We start from the raw sequence: 15,074 nt of genomic DNA on the forward strand, positions 1-15,074 counted from the left end.
AGCTGAAGCACTGCATGGCATCTTTTAGCCTGACTCATCAAATTGCCCCTTGAATGCTTAGGGGTACTGGTGGTTCATAGAACAATCCAGCAAAGGAGGTCATGGAGGGGGAGGAGGGGGTGGAGGAGCTAAAATACCTAACAGTATTACCACCAGCTGTATGGAGACGTGTCTGCAAAATAAGCTCCAGCACTGAGCTCTGCCATGCATCCTTCCTATTTGCAAGCCGAGTTGCCCACCCAGTGTGCTGTGAAAGAAATATATTGTCCCTGACCAATGCTTGCTGAACCAGGTGTCAGCAGTAACGTTAACCATGCAGCTAACTGCCTTGCCCAACGATGCCACAACATTGCCTTCCATGTGATGGTACAGAGCCGGGATGGTCTTACATGTAAATAAATAGTGACTGGGAACCTGCCATTGTGGTACAGCACATTCTGAAAATTCACGGAAAGGGGCAGAATCCACCAGATGGAAAGGCAGGAGTTGTAAAGCCAGTAATTTGGACAAGCTGGAATTTAGACATTGGGCATGTGGGTGGCAGTGTATTTGTTTTCGCTGCAGTAGCTGGGGCAGAGAAATTTGCCTGCAAAACTCTACTGCTGGCAGTGATCTGCTGGCAGACATGTTGCAAGGACTTGTGACACCCTTTGATATACCATTATCCCTGTCAGTGGAGGCTGCTGAGAGGTCATGAGATATAGCAGGGGTAGACATGAAAGGTGAGGAATGAGGAGGAGAAGAATTGTGTCCCTTGTGTGTGGCTTTCAGGTGCTCTTGCCATGGGTGGTGAAAGGCTAAATGCTTTGTCAAGCATGTGGTACACAAATGGCTGGTGTTTTTGCCATGCTTAATCTGCTCTGTGACAGCTGAGCAGTGGGAAGTGGGCCCAGGAGATTACAGCTCCACAATCTGATGGAATAGGATGGCTGCTCTCAACTCTTGCATAATGGCTGCCTCTGGAGGACATCCTGCCTCATTGGTATTGTTTCTTCCCCTCACTTTCCTTCTTTGTTCAATTCGGCACCCAAATCACGTCAGTGACCTCATCATCATCACCCCCTCCATCCTCCTCATCACTGGAACCAAGTTGTAAATACGCTGTGGCTGGGGAAACATAACTAACAATTTGTTGTTTTTTAAAGTTCTCCCCTCCCTGTAAGCTCATGTTACTCCCTTCCTCTACCTCTGGACCAACATCAGAATCAAGAAAATCTCAGTGAATCCTCAAGAAGCAAGTGGCTGACACTGTGTTCAAATAATTCAGCTGACTCCTCTATTCATGATGCTGTGGCTATGGCTGGAGTAGCCGTGGACAAGGCAATTAAAGCCACTCTGGCAGCTGCAGTGGACTTCGCACTAGTGTCAGCTTGGGTCATAAAGGATGAGGAGGATGAAGACGGTTTAGTAAGCTAGTCCACCGCCTTCTCTGCATGCTGTGGCTGGATAGCATGGACAACATCACTAAACAGAGACAAATGTGCCCTGCCTGAAGACGGACCATATCCATCTCTGCCTGTGGACACAGATGCTGCTGTCCCCCTCATACTGGCATGGGAACATCTATCTCTCCTTTTTGGCCTCCCAGACATGATGGGGGGGGGGCTTATTACCCAAATTTAATAAAAACTGGGAAATGTGTGAATGGATGCACTTCAAAAACAAAAAAAAGGGGGGGAACCACAGCATCTCAATCAGATAAACTGCGGCTGACAATTTGAAAAGAGAAGGCAGGCAGGGAACAAAAAAAACAAAGAAAGAAACATGCAGCAACTTAAACAAAAGAGTATATAGCACTGAATGTTATGAAATGCTGTGTAAACACTGAACCACAGTGCCTTGCAAAAGGATTCACCCCCCATTGGCATTTTTCGTGTTTTGTTGCCTCACAACCTGGAATTAACATGGATTGTTTGAGGATTTGCATCACTTAATTTACATAACATGCCCACAACTTTGAAGATTTATTCACCCCCCTAAAGTCTGGGATACCAACAAACCCAGCAGAGAATTTTCTGTTGTTGGAGGAGTGCAAAAACTTTGAAATATTTGATTCATTTACTGGTATACTTGGAAACAGTCCACCCTTAACATCTCACTGGGAGCAGTGGGACACATATTGTGAGGATCTGACCAAGTACACAAAGCTAACTAGTTTTGAAATATGGGGAACACAAGAGGTGGATTATCTTCGTCTTGATGACTTTTCAAGTCCCTATCAGGATGAAGAAGTTATCAGTAAAACCCCCACTCTTGCTCAGCTAAACAGTGAGGAGCTTTGTGAAGACCTATTTGAAAGAGTCCCCATACCTGTGCAAAATACTTTGAGTGGTGTTGAAAATTTGAAAGAAATAACTGCGTGTCATCGAGGAAAAGAGGAAAGCGAAGGTATTTCTGGGAATATAGCGAGCAATTAATGCCTTCTCAACATGAAGGGATGCTGAGACCGTCTGAATGGGACAGAGACACGCTTCCCAGTAATATGTACCAGAAGAATGGTCTGCATCACGACAAGTACACTGTGAAGAAATCTCGCAGGACAGATGTGGAAGACCTGACTCCAAATCCAAGAAAACTTCTGCAGATTGGTGGTGAACTGCGTAAACTGAATAAAGTAATCAGTGACCTAACACCCGTATTGGAGCTTCCTGTCACTGCCAGGCCGCGATCTCTTAAGGAGAAAAACAAGCTGGCTTCCAGAGCTTGCCGTCAAAAAAAGAAAGCCCAGTATGAAGCCAATAAAGTGAAGCTGTGGGGCCTGAATACGGAATATGATAATTTGCTGTTTGTGATCAATTTAATAAAACAAGAGATAATGACACGAATACAAATCCCCTGGGTGAAATGGGCTTTGGATTCTCTCCGGTACTACCTCGTGGGTAGACAGTTTGAACTGGTGACGGATCATGCCCCATTGAAGTGGAGGGCACAGACTTAAAGGCACGGATTGAAGATTTAAATGAGCTACAACTAAAGCTTAAAGAGGCCCTAAAAACTAGCAAGGCTAGAGAGAATAACCTCACAGAAGACCTTGAAAACCTAAACCAAGAGTTGCGAACAAACCAGAGAACCCTTAATAAGCAACAGAAGGAAAAAGATGAAGTAAACAAGGAAAATGAGGAACTGGAAAAAAGGGTGAAACGTTTGATGAGCAGCGTACAGAGCAAGTCCGATCTGGACAGTAAACAGAGCATGATAGATGAGCTTCAGAAGAAAATTAAAAGCTTGAACTGGTAGCGCATCGCCCTGATGCTAAAATTGGGAATGAAGATGGGTTGTCCCGAGTGCATGCCTGCCTGGCAACCTGTGTCCCAACCCTAGGGTTGAAACAAGAGGGGGGGGTATGTGACAGGAAGTCAGGTAAATCTGTGGGTGTTGTCACAGACGGGACATACATTTCTGCCTTGTTTAGACAATACACCAATCGTTATTAGGCGTCGGCTGGAAAATGTGCCAGGAAGGCTAAGGGCCGTTGGAAGACTCCAGCTGTTCAGAGTGAGGCAATTAAGGCCTCTATAAGAAGTCCAGAGGGTTACCACTAATTGGTTGCATTCTGAAGCTTTGTGAGGAAAGCGAGCAGTAACTGAAGGTCTTATGTGGAGGTGAGGAGAGGATTGATTTTTCTGTGTGATAAAAAATCAAAAGACTATTGTTTTGTGCTGTATGACCAGCACTGTCAACCCAGCAGTAGGCTGTGTTAGACTTCATAGATAGGTTCCTGTGTGGAAGGTAGACGCCCAGAGTGGCTAGGGTTTATTTTATGTTTTATTTTGTTTATGCTGTTTGGATGCTTGCAATTGTTTTCCAGCAAGATGGAAAAATAAACCAAAAACTTTATTTTCAACCGTCTTCGACTGCCAGTCTGTATAAATTCAGTGTGTGGTGAACCCAACCAAGGGGTCACACACCCTGCTACCGAGCTAACACCTTACACATATTAGATGCAATGTTTGTGCTACCCTTTTCAATGTTTTGGTCTATGTACTGCATGCTACAACCCGTGAGCAAGTCTGATTAGACGAAACGTCGGGAGGAGACGTACTGACGTCACCGCGATTTGAGAACTATACGTTCTATTACCGGCCGGATCCTTTTATGCTGTTTTTATCGTCATATTTGTAAGTGTGCTACGTTTTATTTAATAAATGTTCCAAAACGTTATCACACCATTGTGAGCTTTTCTTCTCCATGACCGTTGTTTGCCTGGTGAGTCCGAGGACTGTCTTGTGAGAAGATTCTTTCCATTTGCTGCCTACATTCCCCTTGCGATTTCTGATCAATTTAGATCCAGGGCTCTGGTAAGGGTCAGTGTGTACTTTGGTGGTGGTTTGCATGTCACACTGTTCGTTTGCCAGTCACAGGGTGATGATTTGTGTGTGTATACCATACAGTATTACACTATTTTAGTTTTATTTTGCTTTCTGGATGCTCTGCTGACGGACTGCTGGGAAGACCATATCAAGACCTTGATCTCCTGCGCAGCCCAGGTGTTTGGCTACCTGCTCGGCTTGATCCATTTGGATCTTATTATCCGGTAAGGGTCAGCACTTTCAGGGAGCAGCGATCCAGATCCCTTTCACGAATGTGATTTCATATGGAATTTAATTATTCACAGAACTTTAACACCATTTATATATATTCTGTTTGAGAAGAATCCTTTTTGGACTTTGTAGTGTTCACTATTATATGACCTGATAAGTCATATTTATCCTCATTTTTTTAGCGCAACTTCACCTTTTTCTATGCCATTTTTGTTTGTATAAACATTTTGAGTTTGCAGCTGATTTTGAATGTATTAGATAAGCGCACTTTTTTTCACTTTTCCATGCTACAACTGTCGTTACCATCTGTCTGTTTGTAGCACATTCCGCCTGCATTGCGGACTATTGTATGTTGCTGTAATTGACCAATACCATTGTGTCTATTAGTCAAGGTTTACACTAACTGCGGGAATGAAATTGTGCGCTTTCATCTGAACTCGCACAATTTCATTCCCGTATGTCAGTCTTGACTTCCGGGGCGATTTCAGAGATATCTGTGCGGGTTTCTGCACAGATGTCAATGGAAATGGCACCCTTGAAATCGCCGAAAGTAGTAAAGAATCTACTTTTGGGAATCACTATGCATTCCACACACTTTTTGATCTGACGATTAGTGGTATTCTGATAGAACAGCAATGCGGACATCTTAGTACACCTAGCTGTGTCTTGAATTGCAGAGTAATGTTAGCAATAAAGTGAGCGTATATAAATCAATATCACAGATGTCAATATACTGTATTTCAAGATGTAGCTGGGTGTAGTAAAATGTCTGCAGGGGTTCTATTCCACTGCAGAGCTAGAACCACCACTAGGGGGCAAGAGTGTCCCATGTGAGAAGGAGAATGTGTCTTCAATGCAAGAGGGGTAGTGTTCTATCAGAATACGGCTACCCGTCAGATCATAAAGTGTGTGGAATGCAAGGTGGAACGCATCGTGCATGCGCAGTAAGTATTTTTTGATCGGAACGTCACTTCCGTCGTACCATCTGATGGGTAGCGGTGATCTGATAGAACACCGGCCGTGAAGGAAGGAGGAGGGGTGCCAAACTTTAGAGGGACAGCGCCGTGGCACTCTTTCCCAGAAGTGGGGAAGGGTACCTGTCAAAAACAGGTACCCATTCCCACCTACCCCTGAAAGGTGCCAAATGTGGCACCAAGGGGAGGAGGAAGCATATAAGCAGAAGTTCCACTTTTGGGTTGAACTCTGCTTTAAGAACAGTCTAGGCCTCTACTGGTAATCTTTGGCTTTGCCTACAGTATTTTACAGTGTGGATTGCTAATGGGCATATCTCCCCAGCAATTGGCTGCTCTGCAGGGGCGGACTGACAACTCATGGGCAATAGGAGATTATGGGGCCCCCGGCAGACACACATACAGTATACATACACAGTATACACACACAGACACACAGTCTACACACACTGAAAAGGTATTGGAGAGGCGGGGCAGCTATAATCTTGGTATTTAAAAAAAAAAACAGATTTTTACATACTGTCCCTGGCTTTACTGAGGCTGACAACCCTGATGGGGCCCTCGGGCCGAATGGTTAGTCTGCCCCTGCTACTCTGTGAATACAGTAACTGTCACACACAAAAAAAAAAACATTTTGTAAGGAAGGCAATAATGTGAGTTCATGTCTCCGGCAGGTTCGAAAGCGTTAGCAAATCTTGAAGGTAAAAGTATGTTCTAAACTACACAAATGATTCCTCTGCAAATTGTTGGTATGTGTTTCTACCAACAATAATTTAAAGGTAAGAGAGATGTGGGTGGAGAGACACTTTAAAATCTGAACAGAAAAAAGTGGTGCCCAGTGCACCTTATCTTTACTATACTAAAACCAAAGATCACACTCTTATCAAAGTGGAAAAAAAGTCTAAGGATCATTTACTAACCAGATTCATACCTTCTATATCAAGAGTCATCGTTTCGGGTACATTTTTTTCATTTAGAAACAATGATTTGTAAGGTGAGCTTTGAGACATATCTATTTACTGTTAAATGTGACTTGGCATACTGCTTTCTAAACTGTGTTAACTATGAAACACCCAATGTTTGAGTGTGAAGGTATGTAGAAAAATGTCACTGGATTTGATTGACAGCAGTGGGAGCCAATGGTGAAATGCATTAGGTGAAAAACGTTGAGGATTTACAACCTGCATTCACTATATCTGGTCCCCCACAGTACACAGAATATTATTTTCGTAAATATAAACTTATAAATAGACTGTAGCAAAAAAAGATTTTTATGGGAATTGGGTGTATGAGACTGCCAACATCCTAAGAACATGGATAGAAAGAACATACAACACGTGCAATAGAGGGGCCGCCCCCATGGACTTTTAAGGCAGGACATCAAAGTAATTTCTCAGAATTTCTGTCTTAAAAGTCCAAGGGGGCGGCCCCTCTATTGCACGTGCTGCATGTTCTTTCTATCCTAAACTGATAAATACCCTTTCTCATCAGCAGTATATAGCAGTCTTGTGACTTCTATCAGTTCCTAGTAAACCTTGTAGGAGGAGTTTTCATTCTCCCCTGATCCTCTGTCTGGACACATGCACCCTCCCAAGAATAAAAAAAACTCTCTAGCAATACACACCAAACTGAGCATGTGCAGCCTGTCCACTGGCTCTGTAAATATCAGTTTTTTTTTCAGACAGTGGAAGAAGGGGAGGATCAGGGAGACAGGATCAAACAGCCTTATACACAATGCAAAGGATTAACCCCTTAAGTTCCACGTGAGTATAACAAGTATACTTTACTGCATATACAGACTGATTTTACTGTTGTGGGTTTAGTAACACTTTAAGGTCAAATGAGTGCACTTTTTATTGTTAGTACATCTGTAGTGCTTTCTGGAATGCATTTCTGCTCACTCACTGATTGCTTTCATTTGTTTTTTCACTTTTTATTGTTTTTGGATATACATGTAAAATTAGCTCAGTAGATAAGGGTACTGTAGATTAGCTCAACAGATCAGTGTTATGCAAGTTGTATTTTATGTATGTGTTTTAATATGTTAAAACTGGTTCTAAATATATCTAAGCAATCATATAACCATAAGGCCCCATGCACATGAGACGCTGGTAAACTCGAGTTCAGAGGCATTTGGGCATTTTTTTCAACTGCCCCTGAACACATTTAATGTTATCCTATGTGTCCATGCACACATTCACGTTTTTTTTGCGTTTTAAAGCAGTTGGGTTTAGGCTCGTTTTTTCAGATGCAAAATTTTGGGTTCAGACGCAAACGTTTTTGCGTTTCAAAGCTTTGGGAGGGTCTACAATGTCTTTGTTATGAACGCTGATAGCCGCAAACGCGGTAAAACGCCGCTAAACGTGGCAAAATGCCGCAAAATTCGCGGCAAAAACTGGTGTTTTAAACGCCGGTTTTTGCCTTTGAAAACTTGAGTTTACATGTGTTTGCATTTGCTTCTCGTGTGCATGGGGCCTTACAACATTTTTAGAGTTTGCTTACAATTTAGTAATTCAGTGGAATTTTAAGGTCAGTACACACTATAAGAAAATAGGGTGTATGATCGGCTGGTTTGCCTCGTTGATTCAAAAGTTGGAACCGAGGATATAAATATGAAAATGTCCTAAAATTCTCGTGCGACAAAGGCTTTTTTTTTTTAATTTATTGTTTTTGATAATGTGCATTTTTTCATATCTGATATTTCTCGTACAATCTTACGAAAACGGTACACATTAAATGAATACCATTTGCTCTGGTCACATACGAGAATTTTTTTTGGAGTTTGTCCCTTCGGAAATTTTTGTTTATAAAGACAGAATCAGATGTTGAAAGTTGTGTACACACAATACGAAAATCGAACGATCGTACCTTGTATGATTTTCTCATAGTGCGTACCCCCCTCATATTTCATATATATATATATATATATATATATATATATATATATATATATATATATTAATATATATATACACACACACACACACACATTTATTAATTGTGCAGTGCATTTTTAATGCCACCTTATAAGCAATGAAAAGATTTCTTTCCAGGATTTTCTGTATGAATCACATGACCTGCAGAAAGCCTTTTCAGCCTCTGCTAATGTTCTGCACAGAACTGACTTGAATGGCTGAAATTGGATGGAGATTCCAGGTGTTGGAGGGCAGTCAGACAGTTGGATTACGTAATGCTTGCCTGCTGTCATGGGATTAAAGTAGTTGGCATGACTGTGAGATATACTTTATCCCAGTAGTGAAAGCCTTAAGGTGTAGTCCTTGGCTGGATATTCAGACAGAGTTTTAGGATACTCTTACACAAACCAGTTGTGCCAATTACGAAAAGTTTTTCTGTCAAATGTACACCCTTTTTGTTATTTTTTAATAAATGGTGAATTTGTGGTAAAAGAGTTTACACCTACAGAACCTCCTATTCAAAACATTTTGCAATGTAAAATTATCAAGATTCATAATGATTTTATTACTTAGAAAAGTGTATAATTGTTACCATTCACTAAAGAAACATTACTAAAGACATTTATATTCACTGGCACATGTACAGTACATGCATATATGTCCAATTGATAATAGGAGAAACACACCCTTGGAGAAGGTAACAGGTGATGAATATTACATTTACTGTAACCTGTGAAAAGTAAAATGAAGAAGCACTGCTTCAGGTCAGTTCACCTTTCACAGCCCAAATCCACAATGGGTGCAATCCAGTTCACGACACTACACAAGTAGAGTGGAAAAGACCACAAACCAGCATCACATTAAAATTTGTCTTCTTTATTCAAACATTTAAAATCATGGTATTAAACAGACAACACAGAAGCCCCCAGGAGGCCTATTGACGCATTTCACCCCATCGGAGCTTATTCATTCTAATAAATATTATAATAAGTGCCTGATGGCATGAAAAGCACCCCAGGGAAACGTATTCATGCGTTTCACACCAATGCGAGTTTATTCATTATGTTATTATTGTAAATAAGCACCTGATATCGCCTGATGCCGTGAAACGCGTCAATAGGCTTCCTTGGCGCTTTCCTGAATGAATGCATGATTTATATAGTGCTACACAGGCGAAATGAATCGTCTCTAGGCGCTTTTTGCAGCCAGTGTCTTCCTGGCTGGTGCGGTCATTTACCCCGTAGGATCTCAACGCGCTTGGGACACACAGTCGTACACACATATATACTGGGCCAATTTGGACAGGATCCAATTAACCTACCAGCATGTCTTTGGAGTGTGGGAGGAAACCGGAGTACTCGGAGGAAACCCACGCAGACACAGGGAGAACATGCAAACTCCAGGCAGATGGTGTTGTGGTCGGGACCCGAACCAACGACCCCTTTCTGCTAGGTGAAAGTGCTAACCACTACTGTGATATTGTCCACCTAATAACATGATGATTCTAAGTGTTCGAACAGAGAAGATGGTTTTACGTGATACTGGTGTGCGGTCATCTGGTTTTTCCACTCAGCTTTTACCTCAGCCAACTGCCCTGGCCAGGGCATTCCATAGTGCTGAAACTGTGTTTTTTACATTTGTGGCACTAGGACGTTTTTTTATTTTTTTTGCGTGATCTAAGTTTGTTTGAAACTAGTGAACAAGGCCAGAAAAGTATTACATATATGGCTAGCACATTAATGTTTTATACAATACAATTAAAAAAAAAAAAAACATTTAATATTATGTGGCAGAATAAAAAGAATAGTAGAAATCACCATAATGTGACTAGGCTTTTCTCCTCTGACTTTTATTTTTCTAAATGTGTTCATTTAAATTGGGCTTTGTTTGTTTTACAGTCCCAAAGCAAGCAAAGTGAAGGGAACACGTCTAAAGCACATCACTGCGATTTGTAAATGCATTTTTTTATTTAAGTAGCAGTATGGCCACTGTAAAACCGTTCTGCTTGTTTATAAATCGATCCCTATGTGAGCCCACACACAGTTTCTTGTACAATTCTGTCTTAGAGATTGTTCAATTCAGTTGTAACTGTTATCTAGATCTAGTAAGCATTAGGCGCCTGTAACAACAAAAAATTTAACTTTTTTTTTTCTACTTCATGTTGGATTTGGCACAGTTCTGTGGCCTTCCTTTTTGCTAAAGTAACATCAACATAGCAACTAACAGATCAGTCAGCAAGCGCCCTAGCGCCTCCTGCAGGTCAGTTTGGTTTATGCCACATTGCAACCAATCACTAGCAGTAACTAGTAAAAGTGGTTTCTGGTTGCTGCCTTATGCTAGCCACACACTGTATTTGGTTGTGAGATGTTATGAGCACATTGATTAAAAAATTATATCATTTAAAAATCAATTACTCTAAATTCAACAATATGTCATGGCAAAAAAACATTTGAATGTGACCAGATCGATCTTCTCTCGACTTTGTCAAATAATTGCTTTTAAGCATAAGCATTTTTTGCAATAACAAAAAAGAATGTGTGCATATGTGTGTATAAACATAAATATCTATGTAGATATATATATATATACACACACACACACACAGTGCCTTGAAAAGGTATTGCTACCCCTTGAAATTTTCCACATTTTGTCATGTTACAACCAAAAACATAAATGTATTTTATTGGGATTTTATGTGATAGACCAACACAAAGTGGCACATACTTGTGAAGTGGAAGGAAAATGATAAATGGTTTTCAATTTTTTTTTTACAACAAAAAGTGCGGCGTGTATTTGTATTCAGGCCCCTTTGCTCTGATATCCCTAACCCAAATCTAGTGGAACGAATTGCCTTCAGAAATCGCTTAATTTGTAAATAGAGTCCACCTGTGTGTAATTTAATCTCAATATAAATACAGCTGTCCTGTAAAGCCCTCAGAGGTTTGTTAGAGAACCATAGTGAACACAACAGCATCATAAAGGCCAAGAAACACACCAGACAAGTCTGGAATAAAGTTGTGGCAAAGCAGGGTTAGGTTATAAAAAAATATCCCAAACTTTGAACATCTCACAGAGAACTGTTCAACCTGGCTTTGGGCAGTGGGAAAGAGTGTAATAGACACTCTCAGCTTAGACAAATTCAGCCAGCAACCCTGCTGGGAGGCCATAGACCGGTTTAAATAATGTGTCCGGGTTTCATGCCGTCTGAAACCCAGACGCACGATTCCAAACCCAAACTGTCCGGGTGAATCCTGGACAGGTGGCAACCCTTACTCCGATATGTAAGAAAGCACCCTAGCATGAATACAGCCCTCCCTGAGGGCACTGATTCATAAGGGGAGGACTCGGATGTGGATGGGGGGGCACTCTTGATATAAAGGGAGTGGGGGCTCTGCTATTAAGGGGAGGGGCTATGATATGTAAAGTGGGACTCTGATGTGTAAGGGGGCATTCTTAATCAAAGAGGGGATTCTAAAGGTGCAAGGGAGCACTCCTGATGTAAAGGAGTACTCTGATGTATAAGGAGGGGCTCTGAAGTAAAAGGGCGGCAATGATGTGTAGGAGGGGTTCTGATGCGCAAGTCCTGCCTCCTGCTTCTGCTATCAGCAGGAGTCACTTTTGACAGGTATTCCCAACACCAAGCAATAAAAAAGGTGAAGAAGAGGAGAGCTCCAGCACACAGTCTGTGAGTCACAGCCACAGCTCTGCATTGTTCTTGTGTATTGTGGGGGGTTGGGTCCCTTCCCTCCAATCATGGCTCAGAGCTCCCCTCACTAAGATCTGCACAGAGACACGGAATATCCCAGCCCCCTGCTGCTAAAAAAATCCTTTGATCTGTGTGTGTTTTTTAGAGCAAACTACAGAAGAAATTGCTGCAGGCAAACAGGCACAACATGTAGGAGGATTTGTTTATTCTCTGTGTATCACCTAAAGCCAGTTACTGTATTTATTGGCGCATAACACTCACTTTTTTACCCTGAAAATAGAGGGTAAACTGTGCCAGCGTGTTATATGCAGGGGGCTGTGGAAAGTTTTTTTTCCCGAAACTTCCCTCTTAAAGTTAGGGTGCGTGTTATACGCCTGTGCGTGTTATACGCCAATAAATACAGTACTTCAATGGGTATGTGAGCGTTTTCAACCACTTTATTTACACAACAGCTGACTGAAGCCCAACAGGCCCGCCTTAAGGGACAACAACAAGTAAATCTGTCTCAAATGATGGCACAGGGGCCTCAATGGCTGATGCAAGGCGCATTATGAATATAGTCTCTGGAAGATAATGTTAAAGCCTACCTTGGCATCTCTGAGAGAGTAGCTAAACAGGAGAAGCTGTCTAAGGATCATAGGGCAGATGTGCTAGCACTGTTTAATGGGGGAACCCAAAAAGACCTACTCTGACAACCTCAGGATGAGAAATTCTAGCCAGGCACAAGGTTATCATGGCCCTCCAAACGCAGCGTGTGTTCTTATAAGAATATGTGCCATGAAAAAGCCTGCAAGTTTCCATATGTATGATTTGTTCCACTTTACAAACAAGTGGTTGCAACTGAAAGTTTTCAACCTGGCTCCGTGTGGGCTGTGACCGTTATGTCAGAGATTTGATTGCAAAGATACAGCGGAGCTCTAGGCACATAGACACCAACAGTTTAGATGAGCTTTCTCTGTAATCAATCCCTCCAGGTAATCCCTGGCAACGCATTTCCACATTTGCAGTCAAATTTGAAAAACAACCCTATACGTCGGTTATGTCTTTTCATTTACACAGCATGCCTAAAATAAAATATAGACACATAATTCTTACATTTTAGATGTTTCTCAGAAAGAAGGGGTCATGGCTGACTGCAAGGTTTTTGAACAATGTTAGAGTAAGCCTGTCCATATTAACATACAATGCCAGAAGCCCAGCCTCTACTCCTTTAATCCTTTATAACAGGGGTCTTCAAACTACGGCCCTCCAGTTGTTCAGGAACTACAATTCCCATCATGCCTAGTCATGTCTGTGAATGTCTGAGGTTTACAATGCCTCATTGGATGTGTAGTTCCACAACAGCTGGAGGGCCGTAGTTTGAGGATCCCTGCTTTATAAGGACAACATTCAGATTCAGGTATTATTTATAATGAAGGCCTGCCTACACAGTACACAAAGGATTAATGACAAACACAGATGTCCAGTTCCCTCATAAAAAAAAGAGAACTACTCATGATTTTTTTCTTGCTGGAGGGCCCAGAGTAGAACATCTAAAAAAAGGTAAGCTACAATAAAAAAAAAAAAGAGAAGGTCAGGAATCTAAATCAATAAACAATCAAACTCACCAGATGGCTGCAGCATTGATCCGAGCTACAGCTGTCCCCTGCCCCCTCTACACTAAGAACTGGTTGGTTGGTCAGCTCTGTGCTCTGCCCCTACAGTGCTCACTGGAGCGCCGGGCTGTGGAGGGGCGAGAGCGGCTGGCTCAGCCTCTTAGCGACACAGAGGCCAGGCATCTGAGCGAATCCTAACATTATCAGGATCCCTGCAGAATGTGGACCGGCTCTGTGACATCAACTGACAGCAGAATTTGGGTCACAAGAGAACTAAGGCCAAAGGAGCTTTGGTCATACTTCTCCTTTAAGTTATACCATGTGAACGGGGAGATCTAACAAATATAAAGTAGGTGCTTTCCTAATTTGGCTGCAAAAATGAAAATCCACTTTAATGTTGAACCCTTAGCATTAATTGTAAATGGCATGTTAGCTCCATTATCCCCCGTTAAAAAGGTTTTTAAATATGTATAATCGCAATAATAAAATTATTTATTTTGTAAAATAACACACAAACTGCTCAAAAAAGGAACATTTTGAAAACACATAATATCTCAATGGGGAAAAATATCATGCTGGATATCTATATTGATATCGACTGAGTAATGTGATAGGAATGAAAGAATGGCACATTGTTTGATGGAAATCTCAAAATGGTACACAGTACTTTGTATGGCCCCCACATGCCTGTATTCATGCCTGACGATGTTGGGGCATGCTCCTAATGGGACAACGGATAGTGTCCTTGGGTATTTCCTCCCAGATCTCAACCAAGGCATCACTGAGCTCCTGCAACATCCAATGGACCGAAATATAATGTCCGAGAGGTGTTCTATTGGATTTAGGTCAGCAAGCGTGGGGGGCATTCAATTGTATCAATTCCTTCGTCCTCCAGGAACTGGCTGCATACTCTCACCACATGAGGCCAGCCATTGTCGTGCACCAGGAGAAACCCAGGACCCACTGCACCAGCGTAGCGTCTGACAATGGGTCCAAGGATTTAATCCTGATACCTAATGGCAGTCAGGGTGCCATTGTGTAGCCTGTAGAGGTCTGTGCCTCCCTCAATGAATATGCCTCCCCAGACCATCACTGACCCACCACCAAACTGGTCACAGTAAACGTTGTTACAGGCAGCATAACGTTCTCCATGGCTTCTCCAGACCCTTTCACATCTGTCACATGTGCTCAGAGGGAACCGACTCTCATCTGTGAAAAGCACAGGGCACCAGTGCCAGACCTGCCAATTCTGGTGGTCAATGGCACATGCCAATCGAGGTCCACAGTGCCGGGCAATGAGCACAGGGCCCACTAGAGGACCTTGGGCCACCTTCATGTAGTCTGTT

The sequence above is a fragment of the Rana temporaria genome, chromosome 4, assembly GCF_905171775.1.
Source record: "Rana temporaria chromosome 4, aRanTem1.1, whole genome shotgun sequence".
Taxonomy (NCBI): domain Eukaryota; kingdom Metazoa; phylum Chordata; class Amphibia; order Anura; family Ranidae; genus Rana; species Rana temporaria.